Source organism: Cibotium barometz, chromosome 31, assembly GCF_041138505.1.
Source record: "Cibotium barometz isolate CiBa-2024 chromosome 31, ASM4113850v1, whole genome shotgun sequence".
Lineage (NCBI taxonomy): Eukaryota > Viridiplantae > Streptophyta > Polypodiopsida > Cyatheales > Cibotiaceae > Cibotium > Cibotium barometz.
The window spans coordinates 42,886,354-42,903,145 of NC_141076.1; positions in this window are offsets into that span (position 1 = coordinate 42,886,354).

Genomic DNA, 16,792 nt, shown 5'->3' on the forward strand with positions numbered 1-16,792 from the left:
TTTTTCATGCTCGCACGAAGCATATAGAGGTCCACTATACCATTTTGTCAAGAGAGAAGGTTGTGGGAGGAGACGTGGACCTTGTTTATGTCAGCACACAGGATCAGGTTGTTGACATCTTCACCAAAGCATTGGGTACAGAGAAGCTCCGTAGATTCAGGGCTTCGCTTGGTGTACATGAGATGGAGTTGAGCTCGAGGGGGAGTGTTGAGATATCGAGCTCATCTAGTGAGGCGGACACTGATGACCCGCCTGGGGGATAGGCCCCACACTTACACCACTGGCATGGTTGGTGAGATCATGGGTGATATGCGGCCAATGGGATGACAGGCTGTGTGACAGCCATTCTAGAGACTGGCATAGTTATAGCGCCAGCTCATTTAGTTGGGTTTAGAGAGCCCAAGTATGTATTTGGTTGAGTACCTTTTCATATTGTGTGTACTCTTATCTTTGTATATGGTGTGTTGAGTGTTGTGTAAAGAAGAAGAAGATTTTTAGCCTCTCACCTTGTGTGTTCTCTTTTAGGGTTTTGTGAGTGTGTGTGTGCTTGCAAGAGCTGAAGCTCTCTTTTGCCCTGCATCTTTTCAAGATGACATATCTTTGCCCTCGCATAGACCAAACTGTAAGTTAATATATCGCTTGTCAATCTTCTGTTTCTCATAATGGTCTCATGAACTATGTAAACTCTCCATCTCTATGGTCGCAAATGTTTTTCCCATCCTATGAGGAGTGGGAGCCAGTTGAGTGCATCACTGGAATTATGAATGTGGTTCATGCACACATTGGTCGGCTATAGTATGAGGGTAGAAGCAACAAAAGCCTTGTAGATGCGGGTATCTTTTTCCATGATCATTTCTACCATCTGCTAAACAAGAAACACAATTGTGGCCGCTTGGAAGAGGTAACTTTGCAAGCTGAGTGGAACTACATGGATTGGCCTATCCCAGACTCCTTATAGTAAAAATGGAGTCAGCAACAAGGACCAAGCTCTTCAAGGATGTGCAATGCTCTCTACAAGGGAGCATTCCAACTTGTGTAGTGAAAATTGTGGTTTACCTACTAATTACTATGTTTGTGAAGCTTTTTAGCTTATTCCAGGTGAAGATAGCAAGAACCATGCTCGTCTACAAAGATTTGGATACATTCCTCTCAGCAACACTTCTTGATGAGGGATGGCAGAGTAAAGTTTTTGACGATATCCATTGTAACAGTGCACTGGAGATAATAGTTACAAAGTACATGATTGCAACTCAGACTTTTATCTTGTCCTTCTGGTATAGCAGGTCCCGTTACATCAATGGAGAGTTGGCGCCAATGGATCAAGAAGCCGCAAGTGCAATGGACAACAAAGTCATAGACATTGAAGTGATTGATGAAGCTTCAACACTGGTGACAATTGTTTCTATACAGGAGAAATGCAATCTACAATAGCTAAGGAAGGATACTATCGAAGAATCCTTGCAAGAAATGCCTGCACACTTTACTTTTATTCACAATGGAAGAAAGGTCCTCCTTAGAAAGGGAGCAACTAATACAATGTAAAGAATTGGGTAACACAGTCAAGATCATTCCTACTTGACTCTACCCATTTCAATGTACTCTTCTCACATAATTAATGAAGTCTATCTTGTAAATGACACTCCTACTTGACATTACCCATTTGAATGTACTCTTTTAACATAATTAATCAAGAGCCTTTTGTCTGACTTTTATTTTCAAAAAACAAGACAATGTATACTATTTTTCAGGACACATTACTTCAATGAGAATAGGATAGTTGAAAACATTACATTACAAAAATGGGTTTCTCATTACATAATCTTGTACAGAGTCTTTTGTACAATCCATCTAAATATGGAATCAATTGTTCTTCCAAATAAATATTATCTGGGTTACATTTGAATGGAAGGGGTGATATCCATGTTCCAATGGGATTATACATTGCCTTTTCAGGGGTATCATCAATTAATAATGTATTTGTGGGGTCATAGGGATGTTGGATATTCTCATATTGCTTCATATGTAATAGTACCCTAGGTTTGTTGGGATGACAAACACCTGGGTCACGATAACAATGCCTTTGGTCATATACAAAATACAATTCTGTCTCCTCGATCTTAGATTCTCTCAAAACTAGCATGACAAGAGGCCTCAAATTATGCATCATCATTGAGGACTAGATGGCCAATCTAAAGTGCTTTAGTTACAAAGTTGATGAATTGATACAGTTTGGGCCTTAGCATGACATGCATGCCCCTGACTTTGTAAGTCCCTACAACACTTGGTCCAAAGGGTTGTCTCTTGAGCAGCAATCCATTCACATCCAAGATTATAAGCCTCCTCAGCGTCTGGAACCATTATTAACATGATTCATACTTCTAATCACTATTAATATGATTGAAACTTATAATCATTATTAAGGGACAAGAAGAACTTAATAAAAACAATTGTTAAAATTGAGTTGGTTACATTACATCAGGCACATTAGCCTTGGGATCTTCATGAGGCTTGGGATCCTCATCAGCCTTGGGTTATCCATTGTTCACTTCGTCATCAGGCCTTGGCTCTGTCTCTCAGTTTGCTTTGCCTCTATCTTCTCTTCAGGCTTTAGCTCTGTCTCTTTCAGCTTGCTTTGGCTCTATCTGCTCAGAAGGCTTTGGCTCTCCCCCTTCATCCTGAAGAAGCATCTCAACGTTTGCAGCATTCGGGAAGTCCGACTAGTTGTTATCAGTAATCTCTATGGCATTCTGTAGTATTAAACGTACCATGGTCACTCTATATTGCTCCATGTAGTTGCTATCATAGTTTCGTAATGCGGTTTGGAATACACAAAATTCACAATGTCAAACTAATCTACCTAAATCAATGTCCACCCGATGATTCTTCCACTTATCTTGGACATGAAGGGATTCATGGAGAAGAGACTCTGGAGAATATATTCTGCATGGATCATCACTCTCCAACCACAGGAGTGTGAATCTCCTTACTTGGGCACTTGAGCGTGCTTGATCTCTGACTTGTACAATTCATTGTCTCCATATTGGGCACCAAGAACAACAAGAAGCCTTTTTATACACCTGCATAACAAACAAGCTTTTGCAATAAGATACAGTGCCAACTTCAAGCACTCTAAGATACAAGAGAAAGGTGCTTTGGATGTTTACTTATAGTCCTAACTTAAGATGTGATCTTGGTATTGAATTAAGGGTCCACACAATTCTCTTATCCAATTCTATACATGCAAGGCTCCAATGGTTCTTGCAAAAGCAGAAATGTCTAAAACTAAGGCATAGAGAAGTAACATACCCTGATACGTATAGAAGAATTACTAGTGTAACCTCGAGCATGTTCAAATACGTGAACCACTTTTGTATCTCTTGTTGGGAAGTGCTGTTTTTTCTTAGCAATGGTGCCAGCTGTGAGTTCAGAATAAACAGCTCAGGATTAATCCGGAGAGTTCGTCACTCCTCTCCATGTTTAGCATGATCATTTTTTGCTTAGGTAGACCTACCTAGGTGGGTGCGGGAATCTGTTCTGCATGAAAATGTGGTGCCTAAATTTTTTTACCTAGGAAAAGGGTTCTTTAATGTCTTGTTTGTTAAAGGATAGTCGGTGGACTGAGCTGTTTATCAAGGGTCCCCTCTTCTTGCGCCAAAGATTAGTGCATGTGTTTCCCTTTGATCCCCTGTTCGATGTCAACAAGAGTGATAGTCTGAGTCCTAGTATGTATTGTCATCCCTATAGCCCCTTGAAGGAGAGTGATAGTCGACCCTCTTTGGAACAAAGATTTAATTTCATGGTTAAAGAATCTTGGAAAGGGATTTAAAAAGAAGATGGTGTACCAAGGGATAATGAGGAAGAGGTCGATATGGTTTTGATGACAAAAACTGCACCGTCATGAATCAATACACTGAATTCTCTAGGTGCACGTGGAATGTAAAAGGGATAAAAGATTATAAAAAGAATGCCTCTTTTTGGGGGTTAGCTAAGATATGGGGTTACTTAGTGTTGGCTATACAAGAGCATAATCTTTTTGGGGGTTAGCTAAGATATTGGGCTACTTAGTGTTGGCTATACAAGAGCATAATCTTTTTGGTAAATTTCCTAGAAAGGATAGATTCAGAGATTGGTCAATCCTGTATGGGGGTGTAAGTATGGGTTATAGTGTGGGTGATGACGATTGTAAGGAATGATCTAAGCCCTAGCATAATAGCTAATCCTGTATGGGGGTGTAAGTATGCCTTATAGTGTGGGTGATGACAATTGTAAGGAATGATCTAAGCCCTAGCATAATAGCTAATCACCCTAATGGTAGGATTCTTGTGGTAGAGGTTTTGGTAAGGGGAGAAAGAATTTGGCTCATTAATGTGTATGGGGATCACAATCACAAAATCAGGAGTGAAATGTGGAACTGGATTGCTAATTTAAATATTCAAGTTCCTTGTATTCTCTTGGGAGATTTCAACACGGTTGAAAGGGTAGTGGATAGATGTGGTGGAAGCACTATGCTTATAGGCAAAGGAAAAAGGCAAGTAGGTCGATTTAAGAAGGGAGCTAGGTCTAATAGATGGCTGGCATCTAGGGGATTGGAGAGATAACCCGGGTCACACATATTTTAGCCTGCAATACATTTCCTCCTCCAAAATTTGTTGAGATATCGAGCTCATCTAGTGAGGTGGTGGACACTGATTACCCGCCTGGGGGATAGGCCCCACACTTACACCACTGGTATGGTTGGTGAGATCATGGGTGATATGCGGCCAGTGGGATGACAGGCTGTGTGACAGCCATTCTAGAGACTGGCATAGTTGTAGCACCAGCTCATTTAGTTGGGTTCACATTATAGAGAACCCTAGTATGTATTTGGTTGAGTACCTTTCATATTGTGTGTACTCTTATCTTTGTATATGGTGTGTTGAGTGTTGTGTGAGGAAGAAGAAGATTTTTAGCCTCTCACCTTGTGTGTTCTCTTCTTTTAGGTTTTTGTGAGTGTGTGTGTGCTTGCAAGAGCTCAAGCTCTCTTCTCCCCTACATCTTTTCATGGTATCAGAGCCTGGTTCATGCTAAGGGCTGAGCTGCAAGCAAGAGAAGCACAGGAAGCGATACGAGGGTAAGAGCTTCATCTACTCTTCCCTATTTGTGTTGGTGACTACACCCTGTGATTGACTACACCCTTGTCGGGAGCTCTACGGGAGGCATCGGCAAACGATCTCTGATTGAGGAGCTTTCTTAGTGGGAGTAAAGCTATAGGGAAACTATATTGCCCTATTGGACTTTGTTTTTCGGGCCAAAAACGCGTTTCGGGCGTGTTAGGACCTCCGTTTTCAGAAAGCAGGCGATTTTAAGCACTGCGGGCAAGTCATCAATTCTCTACAGAACTCTGTTTTAAGAACTGCAGGAAGACAGATTGGTTGTGCAGACATTGTGTGTGCTGTAAGGAGGTCAACAGTTGCCATTGGGTGTATGTATGCACATTGAGGTCACTGGTTGTGACATTTGAGTGTAGTACAGTACCGCTTTAGAAAATACAGCAGTTTGTGCAGGATAAACCAGAGTGCTGTTTCTGGTAAATTTGTGTATCTGGCAAGATGTCAAATGATGGCATAAACCAGATTATTGCTGAGAATCTTGATAAGAACAACTTCCATGCTTGGAGGTTCAGGCTGACAAATTTCCTGATGAAAAAGGGATACTGGGACTATATAGAAGGTGAGCATGAAGAGGCACCGGAGATACCGAAGATCAATCCAACTGCTGTAGATGTGAAAGAGTTCAAGGATTGGAACCAAGGAGCTAGAAAAGTTATGTATTGGCTCTCTCTATCAGTAAACAGGACACCATGATTGGGCACATACAGAATGCCAAGTCCCCAAAGGAGGCGTGGGACACCTTGGTAAAACTCTATGAAATGAATACCAAGGCACGAAAGATATAGTTAAAGAATGAACTTCATATTGTGGAGAAAAAGAGTATGTCTGTGAATGACTATGCATTGAAGATCAAGGGTATTGTGGAATCCCTTGCATCTATTGGCGTTTCAGTAGATGATGATGATAAGGTGGAAGTCTGTCTACGTGGTCTCGGGCCACAATACAAGGCGTTCAAGACGTCTATTCAGGACTCGGGAAAACATTCCCAATTTCACAGATTTGGTGTCTATGTTGATTATAGAAGAGAAGAGCTTGGGTGAAGACCAAAAGTCTTCACAAAACAAAATAGTTCAGAGCAACAGGCCTTCTACACAAGTTCAGGAAGAGGACAAGGTAGAGGAGGCCATGGACGCGGCCAAGGAGGTGGCCAAACAGGTAATCTGAATTATGGCCACAGCAGCAGCAACAACAGTCCTAGAATTCACAACAACAACAACACGCAGGTGGAAGAGGCCAATTCAGAGGCAGGGGGAGTCAAAGAGGTCGTGGAAATTGGCAAAGGCAGTATAATGATACACGTGGATGCTTTTATTGTGGTAAGCCTGGACATGTGCAGGCAGATTGTTATAAGAAGCAGGCTGACATGCAAAATGGAAAATTGCAACAAAATAACTATGCATCCTCGAGCAGAAACAATGAGGATAATGAAAGGTTGTTTGTTATGCAACATGTTGTTAATGCCATGTCTGAAAATGCTAAAGCAGCACATAAAGATGATGTATGGTACGTTGATTCAGGTGCTTCGAACCACATGACAAGTCATGGGGAGTGGTTCAAGGAGATGAAAAACCTTGAAAGACCAGGTTTTATGGAAACAGGGGATGACACTGCTCATCCAATTGCCCATGTTGGAGATGTGCCATTGTCTATGCAGGATGGCAAAGTGAAGTACCTTGCAGATGTACTTCATGTTCCGAACCAACAAAGAATCTGGTTTGAGTTAGCCAAATGATTGAGCAGGGTTTGCAGGTTCGGTTTAACCCTGATGGTTGTTATGTTGAAGACTTTAAAGACAAGTGCAGGTTGGTTGCAAAAGGCAACAAAGTGGGCAGAATGTTTACATTGAATGTAAACATGCTTGAAGTGAGTGCTGCGATGTTTGCAAATGGTTCAAGAATTGTTGCAAACACAGACATTTGGCATAAAAGAATTGGACATGTAAATGTGCAGAGAATGAAGTCTATGCAGACTAAAGGAATTGTGACAGGGCTGCCAAAGTTTAAAGTTGAAGGTATGTAGAAAATATATAAAGCATGCCAATTTGGAAAGCAAACAAAGCATGTATTTCCACATGATAGAAATGTGAGCAGAAATGCACTAGATGTTGTGCATTCATATGTATGGGGTCCTACGACGATGAAGACCATGTCTATGGGAGACTGTAGGTATTATATGTGACATTTATTGATGATGACCACACAAGGAAAGTGTGGGTATACTTCATGAAGAAGGAGAAGGGTGAGGTGTTCACTCATTTTCAGAATTTCAGAGTTATGGTTGAAAAGCAAACAGGGAAATATGTAAAGTGCCTAAGGTCAAATGGAGGGGGAGAGTACTTCTCCAATGAGTTCTCTGAATTTTTGAAGAAGAATGGTATTCGGAGACAGTTTACATGCAGATACACTCCGTAGCAAAATGGAGTTGCTGAGCGGAAAAACAGGCACATTGCTGAGATTGCGTGAGCATTGATGGGAGAGAAGAATATGCCGCATAGCTATTGGGCTGAGGCTGTTTCTATAACAGTTTACATCATGAACAGGACTCCAACTGCAGCCATACATGATGTAACTCTAGAGGAGAGGTTTACTGGCAAAAAACCTGATTTATCTCATCTGAAAGTCTTTGGATGCATTGCATATGTGCATGTGCCAGATGAGCTGAGAACTAAGCTGGATCCAAAAGCTAAAAAATGTGTGTTTATTAGGTATTCCCTTGAGCAAAAGGGATATAGGTGTTATAACCCTGCTACACGTGAGTTGAGGGTAAGCAAGGATGTTTTTGATGAGATGAGCAGCTGCTAAAAAAGAAGTTGTTAGGGCTGATGTGAGTGGAAATGTGGTTGCACAGAATGCAAGTCAGCAATCACAGTCTTTGAGTGGACCAGGAGAATCCTCATCTAGTGGTTCAGTGATAGACCATGGAGTGGCAAGCTAATGCGTCATAATACCAGTCCTGCAAATGTGATTAGTATATCACATAAAGGCAAAGAGAAAGTGGTTAAGCCCCTTAGTATGCCTGACATTTCTGCAGGGCATTCTCTTGTTGATGGAGAGTCTAGTGGCTCAGAGATGAGCCTTGATGAGGATCTTGGGATACCAGCTATGAGAACACCTAGTGTAAAGAAGGCTATGGAAGCCATGAATGCAAAGCTGCGAAGATCTAGGAGAGTGAAGAATCCTGTGTAGAGGTTTACCTATGATAGTTATGTGGCACATCACTATGCATACATGGCAAAAGTTGTACAGGTTGTAGAGCCCACATGCATTGATGAGGCTGTTGGAAATGTATGTTGGGAGAAAGCTATGGATGAGGAGATGGATGCACTATATGGAAATGAGACTTGGGATTTAGTGCAATTGCCTGAAGGCAAGAAAGTCATTGGATGCAAGTGGGTGTACAAAGTAAAACATAACAGTGATGGAAGCATAAGCAGGTACAATTCTAGATTGGTAGCCAAAGGATATGCGTAGACATATGGCATTGATTATGAGGAAACTTTCAGTCCAGTTGCCAAGATGGCAACAGTGAGAGTTGTGATAGCAGTGGCTGCGTCAAAGCAATGGTCTTTACATCAGATGGATGTAAAGAATGCATTCTTGCATGGGGATTTGCAAGAAGAGGTGTATATGTTGCAACCACCTAGTTATGAGGATGTGAGTCACCCCGAGCATGTTTGCAAGTTGAAGAAAGCCTTGTATGGCTTAAAACAAGCACCAAGAGCATGGTCTGATAAGATTTTTGAATATCTTGTCACTATTGGCTTTCATGTAGCCAATGCAGATTTCTCGCTGTATGTGAGACACAACAGTGAAGATAGAGGGGTTGTGCTTGTTGTCATCTATGTAGATGACCTGATCATTACAGGGGAATGATGCAGAGATCTTTGATGTAAAGATCTTGCTTAGACAGAAGTTTGAGATGAAGGATCTGGGGGAGCTCAGATATTTCTTGGGCATTGAGGTGATTAGGTCACCACATGATGGTATTGGATTACTGCAGAGACAGTATGGCTTGGACATGTCCAAGTATGGTATGACAGGTTGTAAGCCTATTTGAGTGCCATTGGATCAGAATGGCAAGTTGAGTGCAGATTCAAGAGAGATTTTGGAGGATCCTACTATGTATAGGCGCATAGTAGAAAGCTTGATCTACATGATGATCACCAGGCCATATTTGAGCTACATGATGATCACCAGGCCAGATTTGAGCTATGCTGTTGGGTTGGTGAGTCAGTTTATGCAGGTTCCTCAGAAGCTGCATTTGGATGCATTGAGATGCATACTGAGGTATGTGAGGTCTACTTTGCATTGTGGACTATTTTATGAAACTGGGATAGAGATATGTGTACATGGGTACACAGATGCTGATTGGGCTGGTAGTATCTCAGATAGAGGATCTACTAGTGGCTTCATGTTTTCTTTGGGAAGTGCTGCTGTGACCTGGAGCAACAAGAAGCAGCCTACGGTTGCTCTATCCAATACTACACAGAGGCCGAGTACAGAGGTGCTGCTATGGCAGCATGTGACGTAGCTTGGTTGAGAAAGCTACTTTTGCAAATTTGGGTCTATCAGTGGATAGACAAGTTGTCATTTTCTGTGACAACATCAGTAGTATACAGTTGGCTAGGAACCCAGTTTTTCATGCTCGCATGACGCATATAGATGTCCATTACCATTTTATCAGAGAGAAGGTTTTGGCAGGAGACGTTGACCTTGTTTATGTCAGCACACAGGATCAAGTTGCTGACATCTTCACCAAAGCATTGAGTACAGAGAACCTCCACAGATTTAGGGCTTCACTTGGTGTACATGAGATGGAGTTGAGCTCGAGGGGGAGTGTTGAGATATCGAGCTCATCTAGTGAGGCAGTGGTGGACACTGATGACCCTACCGCCTGGGGGATAGGCCCCACACTTACACCAGTGGCATGGTTGGTGAGATCATGGGTGATATGCAGCTAGTAGGATGACAGGCTGTGTGACAGCCATTCTAGAGACTGGCATAGTTTTAGCGCCAGCTCATTTAGTTGGGTTCACACTATAGAGAACCCTAGTATGTATTTGGTTGAGTACCTTTCATATTGTGTGTACTCTTATCTTTGTATATGGTGTGTTGAGTGTTGTGTGAAGAAGAAGAAGATTTGGTGTGTTGAGTGTTGTGTGAAGAAGAAGAAGATTTTCAACCTCTCACCTTGTGTGTTCTCTTTTAGGTTTTTGTGAGTGTGTGCAAGAGCTCAAGCTCTCTTCTCCCCTATATTTTTTCAAAATTGACAGGGTGTTTTTCAACCAGAGCAAGATTTGTGGGTTCCCCATACTTTGAGGTATCTATTGATTACATCTCTGCTTTATCTGATCATATGCCTTTGAAGTGGTGTTGGTCTGTCAATGATGGGGATGGCCTTGTTCTCTCTCAGTTTCCCATAAGGAAGCTGAGAGTCAATAATCTTCTCCTTAAGGATGTTCTATTTGTGGAATATACAAAGGAAGCTATTAGAAGGCTGAAAAGGAGAGGGGTGTCAGAGGGTGTAGGGAGGCACTTTGCTAATGAAATGCAAGGGGTTATTAGAGTTGTAACTGAGAGCAAAAGAAAGGAGGTGTGTAAGAAGAAAATGGGCAACACAACTGAAGAAGTTACAGATTAAAAGACAAATTGTTGGACTTAATGTTGAAGAAACCAACTTGTATTTCAAATGTCAATCTGGCCTAAAAGAGGAGGATGATAGATGTGCTAAAGAGGAGGAAAAATGGGCCAAATGGAAATTTTTTAGTAATAGAAGAAAACCAGAAAATAGTTTGTTTAAGCTTTCTCTAAAGGGGGGAATAATAGAGAGGTGATGGGGAATATTCTAGATGAGGATGGGAAACCTCTGAATGACTTGAAAATAATGACTAAGAAATGGGTAGATTACTTGGTTTCTACCCTTAGTCTGAAGGAGGACCGCTCCTTGAGAGAAGATTTCAGTTGAAGATAGATTGTTGGGGCTTATTAATCAAAATGTGGATCCAGACAAGGCTAGATGGTTAGAAAAAGATGTGGATTTTGAGGAATGTTAGGTTGCTCTTTTGAAATTAGGAAGGGACAAAGCCCCTGGTTGGGATGGTCTTTCTACAAAGCCCCTGGTTGGGATGGTCTTTCTACAAAATTCTTTATTGCTTTTTTATGAAGAATATTGTTGGGGAAGTATGTAGGAAAGCCTTCAATTCTGGTTGCTTGGATAAGGACTAAGGTCTTGTGAAGCTTAACAGCTCTGTTAGACAAGGTAGTCCTTTAGCTCCCCTCATGTTTGCTATAGCCACTCACCCTCTGGTGGTGTCACTAGAGAATGCTTACAGAGATGGGAGCATCTCAGGGTTGAAGTTAGGATACAGTGTGAGTAGTTGGTTATACAATGCTTTGCTGATGAGACTGTTTGCTATTTTTGAGAGCTGAGAACAATAATGTAAGATTGGCATTGGACATTGTACAAGAGCTTGCAGTAGCTTTAGGATCTAGATATAATATCCAAAAGTCTAGAATTATTAGTTTGACAAAAGACAATGACTTCAATATGCAGAGATGGGGGTGTGAGGTGGTGCATAAGGGACAAATTGTTATATTAGTAGGATTTCCTTTTGGAGTTGGTGTCACTAAAACCCAGATGATTGAGTGGGCTATTAATAGGTTTTTGGAGAAGTTGAGGAAATGGGAAGGTATTAGAGCTCCTTTTCATAACAGGATTAATATTTGTAATGCTATGTTGAATGCTTACATAAGGTTTTTATGCCTAGTGTTGGATTTTGGGAAGTGCCACACTGGAAATAGATAATAGGCACTATCAGAGATTTCTTATGGAGGAATGGCAGAGTATCCAAAAGGGTCCCATCTTGGTTGGCTTGGGATAGACCGTCAGTCCCTACTAAGGGAGATGGGGACATTTTACATATGCCCACTCACTGTCTTGCAACAAGGAGTGCCTTGTTGCTGCCTAAATGCTTGCTGCAGATTGAATCCTGGTCCATAATGGTTGGGAAACTAATTGAATTATCTGAGGTGTATGCTAAAGGTAGATGGCAGGACTTGGGTTGGAAAGATAAACTAACAATCTCTGCATTCTGCAAGATGTTATGTAAAAGATGGAAAGACTTTCTGTGCTTGATGGTTTGGGATGGGGGATGCAGAGTGACTGGAAATTCTATGCTCAACTTGGGGATCTGGTGGACATATAAATTCAACCCTCCCTTGGGTGCACTTGACATTAAGAAGATGAACAATAAAGGATTAAGGTGTTTGAATGACTGTTGGGACTGGTCTGTGGTTGGGTGGAAAGACTTGGACCACATTATTTGGGAGTTCCATCTGTCTAGTAGAGAGAGAGAGAGAGATTTGCTAACGTAGGCCATTAATCAGATTCAAAGTGGGTGGTGTTCTACTGCTATTGATGAGACGTGTTGGATTAAGGACTGATGGATGCATCATACTCCCAATCATTTGTGTGAGAAGACATTGATCCATGATTTGCATGCCTATCTCTTTCCCCGAGGTAGACGTAATGTTATTGCTTGTATCAAGACTATCGATTACACAGTCTTGGCATGAGACTCGTATTTGAGCTGATTGGGCTGCTAATCGTTGTTTTGTCAATTGCAAGGTCTCTCCTTTCTTTGCTCTAGCATCTTGGATCAATACCTCTATCGCCTACACTTTTTCTAATGTTCTCCCATTGAGCATAAGCACTTGTGCTGCAGGGGGTGGTCCGATCGTCCACAGTTGCAGCAGGTGCAACAGGAGCTGTATGGACAAGGATATCAACATGTATGCTCCCTGATTACAATGATGAGAGTATATCGGGTGTCTCTCTGGAGTTAACCTCAACTCCTTCATTATATGGCCTGTAGGTCGTAAGGTTTGGCTTAGAGGTAGCGGTTGAGGCCGGACCTCTGAGGTAGCTAGCTACGCGGCTAAAAAGACTGGTAGCTGGCTTGGCTCGTGAGACCTCGTTAGGGTTCTCATTGCTTGAGACTAGGGATCCTTCCATTGAGTCAAAATCTGACAATGTATCACTGGTCCCTAGTATAGATCCTTGTACAATGCTAAACTGTGTTCCAACCAAAGGTCATGAGCCCAATGTACGTGTTGGTACGTACCTAGTTCGATAGATGCACTATCATCTATTCCAACCTCTAATACGTGTCTAAATCATAGGTGCATGTGATTATAGGGTGCAAGAATGTCCTACAAATGCCCCGAACAAGTTTGGAAATTCTTAAAATTTCATTTTTATAAAAAAAAATCGAAACATTTTTGGATTTGAAAGATCCCTGTCCCCTCCGCGTAACGAATTTAGGGGTGCTAGCAGTAGGAGTAGCAGTTCTTGCACGGGGCAGGGTCCCTCACTTGGGGCCTCACCCCCACGCATATCCGGACAAGAGACTAATCCCTCGGCTCTTCCAAAACCGAACCCGGAAAAACTTCCCTCGCTCGGAAAGCACGGGCGATTCCTTCCGGATATTTTTACTCTAACATAGTCAAGAGCCTTAACTAACTGAACTGATCTGACCGAACCCGTAAGTATCATAGTCAGATCAAGGACAAGACTTGCACTTGGATCATAGATACCAATGCTTTTTTGCTCATTGAGAGGCACAGCCATTGATTCTTTTCCATGGAATAATTTTTATCGGGGATTTACTTCATCTATCGTACTATAACAGAATTGAGTCTCATTTTAGGGATCCATCAGTCCAGCCTAACCCCATCTAGTCCCGTGGGTTAGCCAATCGCCCAACCACTGTAGTGATGGTATCCATTTAAGAATTTGGTTAGGTTTTGTCTTGGTTACCAGGGAAAAGAGTTTCCAGGGCCCCCTAGCCGGATATTCATGCAAACTTAAAACTAGTCACACCACTTACACACCCAATATGAAATTGCCTTTCTCACAAATTCAGCTGTCTTTAAAACAATCTATTAATGAAACTATAGTATCACTGATTATAATCCTCCAAAATATCATGTTGAATCCTAATTTCTAATTTTTCCTTCATCGGTGTACCTATGGCATCATTGGCAATAGGTCATAGTCTGATTCAAGGCTCAAGTCACACTTTTGTAATAAAACAATTTCCTTTATGCATCTTTCTATGCATAGAAATCAATTTTAATGAGAATAACACTTTTGTAATAAAAAAAATTCCTTTATGCATCTTTCTATGCATAAAAATCAAAATTCAATGAGAATAACACTTTTGTAATTAAAAAAATTCCTTTATGCATCTTTCTATGCATGAAAATCAATTTTAATGAGAATAACACTTTTGTAATAAAAAAAATTCCTAAATGCATCTTTCTATGCATAAAAATCAAATTGAATGAGAATAACACTTGTAATAAAAAACTTCTTTATGCATCTTTCTATGCATAAAAATAAAATTTAATGAGAATAACACTTTTGTAATTAAAAAATTTCCTTTATGCATCTTTCTATGCATAAAAATCAAATTTAATGAGAATAACACTTTTGTAATTAAAAAAAAATTCTTTATGCATATTTCTATGCACAAAAATCAATTTTAATGAGAATAACACTTTTGTAATAAAAAAAATTCCTTTATGCATCTTTCTATGCATAAAAATCAAAATTTAATGAGAATAACATGTTTGTAATAAAAAAAATTCCTTTATGCATCTTTCTATGCATAAAAATCAAATTTAATGAGAATAACTCTTATGTAATAAAAAAATTTTCTTTATGCATCTTTCTATGCATAGAAATCAAATTTAATGAGAATAACACTTTTGTAATAAAAAAATTTCCTTTATGCATCTTTCTATGCATAGAAATCAATTTTAATGAGAATAACACTTTTGTAATTCAAAAAAATTCCTTTATGCATCTTTCTATGCATAAAAATCAAACTTTAATGAGAATAACACTTTTGTAATAAAAAAATTCTTTATGCATCTTTCTATGCATAGAAATTAGTTTTAATGAGAATAACACTTTTGTAATTAAAAAATTCCTTTATGAATCTTTCTATGCATAAAAATTAAATTTAATAATTAATATCAATGATATCCATGCATATTCATAGGTGCACATGTACATGGAGTATTAGAATATTTCTTTTTGATTTAAAAATGGTGGGAATTACTCTTTTGGAATAACATAAAAGCAAACTTTCTTTTCCACAAAATTCTGGAAAATTTTGCCATAACCTCCTTTGTATGGCTCACCATTTCTCATTTTTATCATTCTATTTTTAACTTAAATTAACCCAAATTAGATTCATAGAACTCTAATCTACACAATTTTCTAAATTCAAGAGAGTAAACAATAAGAAGAGTTTAATTAATCCCTTAGTTAATCTTTCTAGGATTAAGAAAGACTGGAATGTAAAGAAGAGAAGGGGGTGGCCTTTTCCTCAAAGGCATAGCATTTGAATTTAATTCAATCAACTGTAAAACATAAAAATCAAGAAACCATAGATTTAAAAATTATAAATAAGTAAGAAAATTAGCCTATATGAAGCTTATAAGCTCTCCTTTGGCTTGAGGGATTGAGGGTTCTACTCTTGTTTGAAGCAAGAGTGGCCACCAATTCACTTTGGAGAGGATTAGGCCAAAAACAATTGAATTATTAAGAAATTCAATCTAGATGGCTCAGGACCAGGAGTAGAGTAACAGTGCATAAACACCATTAAGCTTTTACAAAGGGGGAGGCTTCTATTTATAGGAAAAAGTGAGCCTCTAACCAAGCAAACTGATTGTAGAATTTTCCAGATCAGTTTGGTCAATTTTTAACCATTTTTGGGTCAGTTCAACTTACTTTTTGGATCTAGTTTTGAAATAGGAGAGAGGAGAGATGAAAATATCTCATTTTATTGATTAAGAATTGGGGTAATGATGAGAAAAAAGGCACCTACTTCATGAGGGGAGATCCCCACACTGAGGTGTCGAATTTCAGTTTTTTAATTGTTTTCTTTGATCCTTAGTCCACTCTTCATCTTATGTGAGCATTTACTCATTTTTGGGGGGGGTTATTCTTTTATTCTTCAATTTATCTCCTCCCTACATTTGGATTAATCTAATTGGTACATAGGAACCTTAATTGGACCATAATCTAAAAATTTCTGAAAATTTGGACCCTTAGGCTAAGGTCCTTTATACCTATTTTCAATTTATTCCAATTGCACATTGGAAAGTTCTTTTTGAATTTTCGTTTCAGGGGAAATCCTTTTAGACACTAGGAGAATTTTTATATCCAAAAATATCTCAATTTTGAATTACCTCCCTCTAGACATTTTTTCTCTCCAGGCCAAAACAGGGTAAAACGGATCTTTCTTTTATTTCAGAGAGGGGAATAATTATAAGATCAGAAGGGGAGGTTCTTACACCTACACACCTCAAAAGCTGGAGGGAGGAATCTTACACGATTGGCCGAATTATTTACCAAAACACGTCTTTTGTGTTTCTTAACCTGCACACCAGCATGCTCGCCTCTCTTCTTCTTTGAGGCCATTTATTGTTATCTCCTCATCGAGGACGATGAGCACTCTAGTGGTGAGCAACCTGTAGAGCCACCAAGGGTGCCATCTCTGGGTGTCACACAGTGACACACTGGAACATCGTCAGTGTCACATCGTAACACTATAACACAGTGGGTCAACC